The sequence below is a fragment of the Caretta caretta genome, chromosome 11, assembly GCF_965140235.1.
Source record: "Caretta caretta isolate rCarCar2 chromosome 11, rCarCar1.hap1, whole genome shotgun sequence".
NCBI lineage: Eukaryota > Metazoa > Chordata > Testudines > Cheloniidae > Caretta > Caretta caretta.
This window is the reverse complement of record NC_134216.1, coordinates 22,946,115-22,958,603: the sequence shown is the minus strand read 5'-3', so window position 1 is coordinate 22,958,603 and position 12,489 is coordinate 22,946,115. Positions and strand designations below refer to the sequence as shown.

General features: G+C 41.5%; 1 protein-coding gene across 8 annotated transcripts in view; it reads right to left on the bottom strand.

Annotated features, from left to right (window-relative positions):
• KYNU (kynureninase) overlaps nt 1–12,489 on the bottom strand; it is a 181,539-nt gene that overhangs the window by 11,823 nt on the left and 157,227 nt on the right. The window contains exon 13 of one of the 8 annotated variants that reach the window (XR_012664349.1): nt 11,391–11,780. The exons of the other annotated variants lie outside the window; for them this stretch is intronic. The gene's annotated coding sequence lies outside the window, so the exon portion shown is untranslated. Of the gene's footprint in view, nt 1–11,390; nt 11,781–12,489 lie in introns of those variants that run through there. 8 annotated transcript variants of the gene reach the window in all.

Below are 12,489 nucleotides of genomic sequence, written 5' to 3'. Positions count from 1 at the left end.
CAAAAAAACTTGTTTTTTTATGTTCCTGTATTTAAAGTAATTTGTCCCCAACCAAGTTGGGGCATTAAACGGTGTTAGGAGAACTAGCTGTTGTAAACCAGGCATGACTGTTTTACAAACCATGATAAAAAAAATGCTTTTTAGATTAGAGAAGGGACTTGTTATGAAAACATGCTTTAATAATCTCTATTGGGAACTGACTCTTACTGGACATTTGCACATATGGCTATTTACACACATAGGTACAACGAGACTGGAGATTTTTCACATTTTATTATAACACAATTTGAAATGGCCATTCCAGCTTTGTATGTGTATTTGTGTTTCTGATAAGTGTTGGATTATTAGCCTTCTGACATCCCACAAACAGCTATAGAACATACAGCTTCTCAAGATTGCCATGCCAATATGCGTCAGGAGTGAGAACCTCTCAGTGTGAGAAGGTATTTCAGTCCATGGACCAAATGGGCATAGAGACTCACAGCTGAGCTTGTCAAAAAGCAGTGCTAATTAGGATGGTGTTTTTTGTGAGAGGTACAAGTGATCACATAACCCTACTTAGAGCTAAATAATTTTAGCTTTTTGGTTTTTAAGTAAAAATTCCATTAAAAAGGGAAAGCATTTTGGTCCATTTTGTCTCTAAAATAAAGCAGGAATCCTAATGTTCTGACAAGAAAGAATATTTTTGCATATTTCTGAGCTATACACATCATTACTTTTTAAATGTTTAATACGCTGGGTTAATGCACACTGTTACTTGCCCAAGTTCATGACACAAATAAGGCATGTAATTAAAGATCATTAAACATATTTCATTGGTCTTGTTTTACCCAAAAACATTCTCCCATTTTACAAATCAAGAGGCGTAGACAGCAGATTTATGGAGGGGAAAAATTATGCCAGATAGGCGCATCATCCTTTCATTTTGTTCCTATTTCTTTTAAGCACATTTACACCAGGGAACAATCCCTTCAGTAAGTATTTTTATTTAGCTCATTTTTTTCTCACATCTGTGTGTGTTAGACAGAAGCGCTGGGCATTCATAACTTGAGTCATTTCGTTTGTAGTTGCATTAATGATGCAAGAGTGTGGGATATAATGATCACTATGTATGTGCGGTGAAGACATCAAAGAAGATCCAGTTAAAGAACATAGAAGAAATACAAAAAAAATTCCTTTGACCTTTGCTTCTAAGTAACAGATGATTATGCAACTCATTTATAATTTACAATGTGAAGAAACGTGGTTCATTTGCCTTCTTGGGGGTGGGGTGAGAGAACCCCTCTGAAACTATTAAGCAGTGATACAGAAAACAAGCAAACACTGTTAACACAGCCTGACTTCCACAACCCAGGACAAAGCCTTCTATGAACCATTCTATCATCATATTTTGTGAGAAATCACTTTAAGGGTCTATGGGAAAGTATGCTAAAAGATATAACAGGAAAATAACAGTGTAGAATGAATGACACTAAATATTAAATTCTCAAACTTCACTATGTATGGAGTATAATGATCTCCCTTTACTAGTCAGATCACATCCTTGCCTGGAAATGTCTTATGCCTTACTCGGATGATATAGAAATACTATATTATTGGATTTATATAGTTTACCTATGCTTGGCTTTTTAATCCCAATATCTGAATGGATTAAGAAGATGAAAAAACAAGAGGTAGGCAAAGCAGATAAGGACAAAAATACAAAAGACTTGTCCCTCCCCTTCTCTCCTGCCAAACGTTTGCCCATTCTTAGAAGTAAACTTAAGCCTTGAAGAATTGAAAACATTGGATCCTTTCTTTCAACATACCTTCTTCTGCTAACCAGATGGGAAGGCAACCAGTAATGCTGGAAATCTCATGAGAAAGTCTGGTCTATAGAGCTGATCAAGACATTTCAGAATTCAAAATTCTGATGAAAAAAATATGAATTTTTCACAAAAATATTAGTCAATTTTGACAAGTTCAATTGTTTTCATGAGATTTTCAGCCCACTTGTGCTGACCCAAGAGGTGTGCATAGTTTGGAAATACATCTGAATTTTTAGATTCTTATCTGAACAGAACAAGAACTCTGAACCTCTTGTGATGCTCCCATCATTAGAAACAATTCTTATTTTCTCACAGGATTAACAAATGCTAAGAGGAAGATTATTTTAACTGGAGGTTCTTCAAGATGTGTGGTCCCTATCTGTATTCCACTGTGGGGGGTTATGCATGCACATCATGCACCTGGAGTCAGAGAATTTGAAAGTAGTGTCTGTTGGTTAATGAATGTGTCCTGGCTCACCTTGTGTGTCCAACCGAGATGATAAAGGGTGGTGTGGACCAATCACTTCATCAGTTCCTTTTCCACCATGAATCAGATAAGATCCAAAATAGAGGGGAAGGAGGGTGGGTAGTGGAATACAGATAGAGACCACATGCCTTGAAGAACCTCCAGTTACAGTAAGTAACTTCTCTTCTTCTTCTTCTTCTAGTGATACTCCCTATTGTATTTAACTGTGGGTGATTGAGAAGTACCACCCAAGTAGGAACAGAGTGCGTGGATGAAGACAGTAGCACTGGTCAGAGAACAGCCATCCCACAGGTGGCATCAGCAACTAAATACTGTACCAGGGCATAATGCCTTACAAATGTGTGGATGGAGCTCCATGTGGCAGCTTTACAGCTATCCTAGGAGGGTATTTCCTGGAGAAACGCTATGGTAACTGGTTGAGCTCTAGTGGAATGAGCTCATAACCTTGTAGGGGGAGGGACATTCGAGAGCTGATAAAGTAGAATGCAACCAGATATCCATTTGGAAATTCTCTGGGTGGAGATGGTACGCCCTCTGATTCTCTTCACTACAGCAACAGTCTCAAGGACTTCCTGGTTGGTTTTGTTCTCTGCAGGTAAAAGGCTAAGGCTTGTTGGCCATTGCACAAACATGTGGTTTCAGGAAGAATACAGGTAAGTGAATGGATTGGTTAAGGTGAAATTCAAATCACTTTAGGGATAAATTCCAATCACTTTAGGGATAAATTTGGGATGTAGGTGTAAAGAAACTTTATCTTTGTGGAACACAGTGTATGGAGGGTCTGCCATCATTGTTCCAAGTTCACTGACCCTCCTCACCAATGTGATGGCTACAAGAAAGGTGACCTTCATGGAGAGGAGCCTTTAGCAAGTAGCTAAACACTCAAAAAGGGGGGCATTGTCAGTACTGAAAGAACAGGATTCAAGTGCCATTGGACCACAATCTTTTCAGGAGGTGGGAAAGCTCTTATCAGGTCTTTCCAGAATTGATTTGTTAGTGGGTATGCAAAAATAGTGTAGCCTTCAGTAGGTGGATGGAATGCACTGATTTCTGCTAAGTGGATTTGCAAGGAGCTGAGGGAGAGACCAAATGTCTTCAAAGATAGGATATAGTCTAAGAGAGTGGAATATACATCTCTTCTGGTGGAATGACTCTTTGTTTTATCCAGGGGAGGTCCTCGATGGTAGTCTGGACCTCCCAGGGGAACCCTGAGGCATGAAGCCAGGACTCCCTTTGCATAACAATGGCAATAGCCATGGCTATAGAGGAAGTATCAGCCACATTGACTACAGATTGGAGGATAGTTCTGGCTATTAATTAACTTTCTTCTATCAGAGCTTGGAAACTAATATGATTCTGCTGTGGGAGGCCACTGGCGAATTCCTCAAACTAAGTATAGTTAAGGAAATAATATTTAGCCAATTGCGCTTGATAATTGGTTATTGTGAATTGAAGACTGGAACACGAGAAAACCTTCCTCCCCAGTAGATCTAAATGTTTACCCTACTTGTCTGTGGGAGTAGATCTGGGATGTTATTGCCTGGACCTTTCCAAAGTGGCCTGAACCACCAACAAGTTGGGAGCTGGGTGAGAGAATAAGAATTCTGAGCCCTTAGCCAGCACATAGCATCTTTCCATCCTTTTGAGGGTAGGAGCACAGGTGGTGGGGGTATGCCACACTCTCCTAGACAGCTCCAGTATGGCATCATTGACAGGGAAGGCAATTCTTGTATGCCCAGAAGTATGGAGGATATCGAAAAGCCTGTGTTGGGAGTCCTGGATCTTCTCTAGTGGAATCTGAAGTTCCCTGATGACTCTGCAGAGAAGGCCTTGGAACTGCCTGAAGTCAACCAGGGGGAAAGGGATGTCAAACTTACCTCTTCATCCAGCGATGGTGATGGTAGTCTGGCCAGTTCTTATGGAACCAGAGCATAGTACTCCTCCTCCCCTATCGGAGCCAGGGGAAAATTTGATGGTTCCGTCAGAGGGAAGAAAGGTGATGACTCCCTGGCAGATCGGATAGATTCTGAAGAGGGATACTCATCCCAGGGTCACCAATATGGCCAGTAGGATGGGTTGACAGATGGTCACGGAGGTCCCCATGACTGAGTCAGGGGAGGCAATGGTTGGTCCCAGGGCCATGTGGATCTCCTGGGGAATGGGTAAGGGGGGTATGGGAGAAGCGGTTCATCTGAGGGATCCGAATCTCCCAAGAAGAAAAAGCCTGACTTGGGTTAAAGTGGTGGTACTGCTTGTGCTGTTGGAGAGGTGTAAGTTGTCTATGGGGGGCGCCAATAGGCTCTGTTCTGCAGGCAGGTCTCTTGGACGAGATATAAGCTCCCTGGAAATGGAAGGTCCCGATGGAGTGGATATTCTGAATCAGAAAGCAAAAGTGTCCTGTGGTGTGGCTATGGATCTGGATCTCCCTGGTGTAAAGGGGACTCTTTCTGTCAGGGCAGTTGGTGCCAGCAATGATGATGTTATCTGGCAGCTGTTGGTCTTTGCCAGTGGTGGAGGGTTCCAGGTCTTGTGAAGAGCTGGGGATGGTGGTACCGATGGAGCATGGGGTAGAACCCAATGTTTCTGAGCTTTCTTGTGCCTGTGGGACTTAGGACATACTAAGTGCTCATGGGCCGAACTGGTGGATTTGCTTGCAAGCATGTCGGATTTCTTTGACGTGGATTTAGAGGAAGGCTTAGTCCCATGCTTATGTGAGTACTTCCTATGTCCTGCAGTGGGGTCTGTGGGGATGGATTCTCTAGCACAGAGTTGAACTTTGCAGTGGGAGGCACACTCCGTGCTGATTCAGGCTGATGTACAGGAGGGTTCCCTGGCCTGGATCTGATTGGGGTCTCATGGTCATCTTCATGAGATACTTGCAGAGACAAAGTGTCTACCCTTCTTAGGTATGGTTGGGGAAGGACTGGCAAATACTGCACTGAGTTTCGATGTGAGCTTCTCCCAGGCAGTAGAGGCAGTGTTGATGGTTGTCACTGAACGAAAAGGATCACAGGCAGGAAGCACAGAGTTTAAAGCCCAGATTCCTGGGCACAGTCCAATGGCCAAACAGGTTACAGGGCGAAGGGGGTGGCCTGTAGCCTAATTTAACTCTAAAGGACACTAAAAACTACTAGATCTAAAAAAGTTATTAAGAACTATTAAAATTTTGAACTATTTACAACTGAATTAGTATTGTTTTTCAGAATGGCATCAGAACTGAGGACACAAAAGGTTCTGAAAACCCAGTTTTCTCCTCAAAGTAATTGTCACTGTGAACCCATAGAAACAGCTTCACTTTTATGGGTTCATTCCAGCATTTCATAAAAATGCCAAGAATGTTAATGAAACTGTTCATTTTATTTACCATTTTTTTTGTGTTTTATGGTCCAGAAGTTGGGGGCCCATGCATGGGACTTGGGAAAACTAGGTTCCATTCCCTTCTCTGTCACAGACTTCCTGTGTAGCCTTGGGCAAGTCATTTAGGCTTGGATGCACAAGATTTAGACACCAAGTCCATGTTTCAGGCACCTAGGTCCCTGTTTTAGCACTACTGTGATGCACAAAACTCTTGCAAAACCCTCTAGGCACCTAAACTCACTCAGTGACTATGTTTTTGAAGTAAAAGATCTCTAGACATCTAAGTTTCTGCTCTGGGCATGCACACTGCTGCCTCTCTCTGGGCATCCAGGCATTATCTACTGCTGAAGCCCCAGCACAATTCACAAAACAGGGGAAGATAGGTCTTTAGCCATCTAAGGTGCATGCAGGGCTCAATCAGGAAGGGACCTTCTAAGCATGCCTACCGGATCAGGCCCTGCATGTGAGATCACAAAAAACAGTTGGGCGGGGGGCGAGGAGCAGTTAATTTCCCTCATAACTTTTAGCTCAGTGGTTAAAGAACTCATCTGGGCTTTGGGAGATCCCCAGTTCAAGTCCTTCTTCCACCTGATGGGGAGAAGCGATTTGAAGTAGGCTTTACCATCATCTCTCAGGTGAGTGCTCTAATTACTGGGCTATGGGATACTCTGAGGTGGGCTTCTCAGTCTCTCCTGTTGAAGCTGTTTCACTATTGCTAAATAATTTACAAATTAAGTGCAAAATTCAGAGGTTTTATTCCTTCTGCAGGTGCAAATCTGATTGTAACCTTAAGTATGGAGTAACTACCTATGGCTCTGTAATATATATGGTTAGCCAGGATTTGCATAGGGTTTGGCTCTCATTGAATTCCAATAACATTCAGGCACCTAACTCACTTTGGCTCCTTGGAAAATCCCAGCCAAGAATCCCAGCAGCTATGTTTAAAACCCTATTTGTTTCTCTCTGTCCAGCGATTCACTTATTGGAACAGTACATATCCTTTACCCCACATTGTGACACAGGGCCAGAAAGGGTTATACAACTAGCAGGCTAATTGACACAGACTCAACCGTTAGAGACATATTAGTAGACAATGGTTGTGTTTTTTGTGTGTTTACCTATATAAAGCTCATCATTTCTACTATGAAACTGACCTAAGAACTCTATTCATAGCTGTACGTATGGTAATCTTTTAACCGATACTCACTCTCTTTTCTTTTTAAACAAATTTTAGTTTAGTTAATAAGAATTGGTTGTAAGTGTATATTTGGGTAAGATTTTAAATATTCATTAACCTGGTGGGTAATGTGTCCAACCCTTTGGGATTGGTAGAACTTTTATATGATAAACGAGATTTTCAGTAATCCTCATCGTATTTGACTTGGCTGTCTGGGTGAGAGCTCAAGGCTGGGTTGCTTTAAAGGAACTGTGTTTTGGCTTCTGGGTAACCAGTAAGGTGTTGTAGAAGCTGTTTTGTTGCTGGCTTGTGAATCTAAGTATTAGAATAACCACCATTTGCGGGCTTTGTCTGCCCCATTCTTTGTAGTTTGCCCTGATTGAGCAATCTCACAGTGTCCCCCCATCACATGTGTCAAGTTTCAACCATTTCATAGTCCTCTTGTACACTGGATCAATACTTAATTATAAGTAGGATGTTTGTGGAGTTTGAAAAGCTTTGGAACCACAGGTAATTATTAGTCTCATATTACTGTAGTTTTGGTCTTTCACATATCCTGGTATACTTTCTTTGCCCTTTTCAACTTGCTACAAATATTTTGTAATTATTAAGTGTATATGACTCATTAATATTGCTGTACATTATTAATGGATTGCTCTCTTAGAACTCAATAAAAAAATCAAAACCCTTTATGAAAGGTGTTACTATAAAAATAGTGACTTTTCATATTTAATATCTCTGAAGCTTTACTTTGTCAAAAGACCAAAACAATAAGATTATACCATAGGCTAATAGTGTGATGTCTCTTCTGTTGAATTGTTTGCATTTTCAGCAACAGCTAAAATAAGTAATTTTATTTTATTTTCTTAATTTCCGTATGTCCCGTTTAAAAATGGCCAAACTGACTTTCTCCCCAGATGCAAATTTTAATGGCACAAATCTAAATCTCTAAAAACAGTTTTATAATCCAAGTACTGACACAAGCTTAACTCTGCTGTCTTGGTTGGTGATATTATAAAATGACCTAGATTTGAGTAATCATCCTCCTTTCCCCAAAAGTTGACCAATTCAGGTCTCACTTGTGTCACAGGTGGAAATTTTAATGTATCAGGTTACAAGGTTAGGGAATAGCATCATAGAATCATAGAATAACAGAGTTGGAAGGGATCTCTGGAGGCCATCTAGTCCAACCCCCTACCCAGAGCAGGACCAATCCCAACTAAATCATCCCAGCCAGGGTTTTGTCAAGCCTGACCTTAAAAACTTCTAAGGAAGGAGATTCCACCACCTCCCTAGGTAACGCATTCCAGTGTTTCACCACCCTCCTAGTGAAAAAGTTTTTCCTAATATCCAACCTAAACCTCCCCCACTGCAACTTGAGACCATTACTCCTTGTCCTGTCATCTGCTATCACTGAGAATAGTCTAGATCCATCCTCTTTGGATCCACCTTTCAGGTAGTTAAAAGCAGCTATCAAATCCCCCCTCATTCTTCTCTTCCGCAGACTAAACAATCCCAGTTCCCTCAGCCTCTCCTCATAACTCATGTGTTCCATTCCCCTAATCATTTTTGTTGCCCTTCGCTGGACCCTCTCCAATTTCTCCACATCTTTCTTGTAGTGTGGGGCCCAAAACTGGACACAGTACTCCAGATGAAGCCTCACCAATGTTGAATAGAGGGGAATGATCACGTCCGTCGATCTGCTGGCAACTTCACTCCACAGGTGAAAAACCTAGACTGTTTGGTCAACCAAGTGTGAGTTGATTTACAGCTTATAGGTATTTGCAGATAAAGAGTGCATATGTCCTCCTCTCGGATTGATTTTTTTCCTTGTTAGACTTTTAGACTCAGTACAACTGAGAATATTCCAATCTCAGAACATGTCCATTCATATTATCCCTTCAGGTCAAAACAAACGGAGACTGAGTTCACTTTTATAACAGGAAACAAGTTTTTGTGATCAGAGCATGTGAAAGAGAAATGACCATTATGTTGGGAATCCAATCAGAGCTTGGTGAATTCACCCAGAACAGTTTAGGAAACCTCTAAGGCATTCACAATGAGGGATGATAATTTCATTCAGTTGCCAGACTGAAAAAAAGGTATGATCAAACTGCAAAAAGAGCTGGAGCTTAAATTAAATCCTAAGAAAAGATCTTACAAAAAACAACCCCTCCAAGGCTAATCAAGTTGAATTAAAAACTGTTAAATCAGCTCATGAGCAACTATTATCACAGAGTGCTCATATATCATCACTTCTACTAGCCAAATATAAGATATATGAAAAGGTGGAATACAGCCAACAGTATGTTAGCACATTTACTAAAAGGAAATCAAATCTCCTGCCTAACATCAGAAATTAAAAATCAAACAGGGAGCCAAATTACTCATAATAGAGATATTAATAAAGTTCTCAGCATTTTCTATAAAGTCCTGGATAATGCTATATTTTGTAAAGAAATATGGTAAATCTTTTTAGGGTGTTTCAACAAGATTAAATTAAACATGAAGCGACAATCCCACCTAAAGATATTTCTGAACTGTGACTTCTGACTTAAAGAAGACTCAAATGGTTTTGATTATTATGATATATTTAGTGAACTATTCACACACTCCTTAATCTCTTGAATGGATCTTTGAGGGAACAGTATCTAGATGAAATTCTAAATAAATGCATACATGTGACTGAACTATAAAATAAAAAATTAAAGATCCAGGGAGTTATGCTTCCTGTAGCTCTTGATTGTTTTTGAATACAGACATCGTAATATTAATGCAAGCCCTCAATGAGATTGCAACCCTTATTAGACAGAATTTATGAATTATGACCAGATTGGATTTGTCTGCAACAGAAATCAGTCCACATTAAGGGGGTTGTGGGGGGGGGCTAGGTCACTGGTTGGAGCTAGTGATATATTGCAAAAGAGGTGTTTAAAAAGTAGTGGGGTTGGATAGGTTTCACAGACCCTAAATTTGTGTTGCAGAATTTTTATTACTGGTGATGATGCATGAAAAGTCAGGAACGCAGGACAGAAACTAAGAAGTCATCTTTTTACTTGGAAACTGATCATGTGCAATATGGAAATCATTGTCATTTTAAAATCCCTCCTCATATTAGAGAACTTTCATTTTGTTGTTGTTGTTGCTTTGTAACAATAAGCAAAATGTGACTTAAGATACAGAGGTGTTTGTTGTTGTTTTTAAATGTGGCCCATAATTGCTCTCATTTTTATTAGGGATGAGTAGTCCATGGAGACTACAAGTCCCAGTACCCAGTGCCCAATTTTGATTCAAGTGACCTAACACAAGTACTTAGAACAAGATAAACTTGATCTAAATGTGGGTTCCTCCGGTTAGGGCCTAGCATTTGCAGTGGGTGTATGAGGTGTATGAGAATGAGTGCATGTGTGTACGTACACACAGTACTGTATTCCTCTGTGTGATGGTCTTTGCTCAGGAGTTGGTCGGTAGGGGAGTGTCACTTAGTGGTCAGGGCTCAGGCCTATGACATGTAGGGGATTGTTGGTAGGGGCGCCAGGCCCTCCCACTCCACCGGGATCTGACCCAAGGACGTGGAGGGATGCTTAAGGCTGTGATTGTCCCCAGGTCACCATTTGGGTTTAGAAGGCATGAAGTATCTCCGCTCACCACAAAGCACCTTCTGGTGGCTGCATATAGCGTGGTAGCTCTTTTCCTCAATCGGGTGGCAACTGCCTCCTTCTGTGGTATGGCCCACCCTCCTGGGCAAGCTTAGTCCTAGGGCTTTCTCGTGCTGGGGCAGTCCAAACAAAATAAAGGGGAATTAACAAAACTCAGAGTCCACATAAGAGGGAGAGGACAATGCTTCCCTCTCAGGCTGTCTCTGTAGCAGGCTCTCCCTTCCCTCAGGGAGGGACCTTTGGGCAGTTGTCACGGGGAGAGATTCTGCCTTTCCTTCAGCTCTCCTCTGCTGGAGCTGCAGGTTGGCTCTTTTCCCTGCTCCCCTGCCTCTTAACTCCTCTTCCAGTTGGAGCATTTCCTACAGGTGTGGTGGGGCAGGGCTGGCTGATCTTAGAGCAATTCCTTAACCCCTTGTTGTCCAGAGTGCAGTTTGTATATCCCATCATACTCTAGTTTTAGAAGTTCTGTTACATCCTCTTTGTCCTACAGGATTTGAATAATGTCTCATTTGTGTGTGATGTGGAGGAATTGCTTTTTTATTTTCAAGGTAGATTAACGCAATATATACTGAATATTATTTGTAATGTGGTACTGGCACCAAAAGCCTCAGTCAGCATTAAGACTCCATTGCACTGTGCACAGCAAAAACACTTAAGAAGTCATCACCTCTATTTTTAATTATATGAAGCAGCAAACAATCTTAAAGGTCCTAACGAAAGCAACTTTGAAGACTGGACTGAGAGTTCAGGAGAAACTGAACATAAGTGGATGGTTTATGCTGGTAAATTTTGCTTTGGGTGTTTGTGATGGGTATGGCCTTGACTACCCAATATAAATTGTGTGTGCTATATAAAAAGTGATGACTATGAATTAATACTGAAGGATGAGTTGTACCCTATGATAAATTCCCTTTGTTCTATTCCAGCAGCACAGAGGATATACAGCTTCCTGGAACAGACTTTGTGCTACTGCCTTCCTGTCCTTTTTGAATTTCCATTCCATAGCACATTCTAAAATGTTAGGGGTGCTAATGAGAGTTGTGTGATTATAAATAAATCGATAAGGCACCAGACAGTAAATGGCACTCAAGAATATACAACATAGTTCCTGGAGTTTGCAGGACTGATTAAAGCTTCTGCTTGTACATGGCAACTGGCTTTCTTCCTGCATCTCTTTACATCAGCCCTTCACACAAAGAAAAAGAGGTCCTGGGGTCCAGAAAATCCTCAGCCACTGGAAGAACTCATCTGGAACTCTTCCTGCTGGTGTAAATCAAACCGTCCCAAGGCTACTGTAATATAGACAAGGAGCCAAATCACCCCTAGGGTTGGGGGGAGAAACAGAAAGATAACATAACAGCACCTGCATCCCTCCCCTCTTCCATAGGTCAGGTGAACTGAAATAAAGTGTGTGTTTATCATCTGGCAATTCATAGAATCATAGACTTTAAGGTCAGAAGGGACCATTATGATCGTCTAGTCTGACCTCCTGCACAATGCAGGGCACAGAATCTCACCCACCTACTCCTGTAACAAACCTCTAACCTATGTCTGAGCTATTGAAGTCCTCAAATCATGGTTTAAATACTTCAAGGTGCAGAAAATCCTCCAGCAATGACCCGTGCCCCACGCTGCAGAGGAAGGCGAAAAACCCTCAGGGCCTCTTCTAATCTGCCCTGGAGGAAAATTCCTTCCCAACCCCAAATATGGCGATCAGCTAAACCCTGAGCATGTGGGCAAGACTCACCGTCCAGATGCGCAGGAAAGAATTCTCTGTAGTAACTCAGATCCCACCCCATCTAACATCCCATCACAGGCCATTGGGCATATCAACCGCTAATCGTTGAAGATCAATTAATTGCCAAAATTAGGCTATCCCATCATATCATCCCTTTCATAAACTTATCAAGCTTAGTCTTGAAGTCAGATATGTCTTTTGCCCCCACTGCTTCCCTTGGAAGGCTGTTCCAGAACTTCACTCCTCTGATGATTAGAAACCTT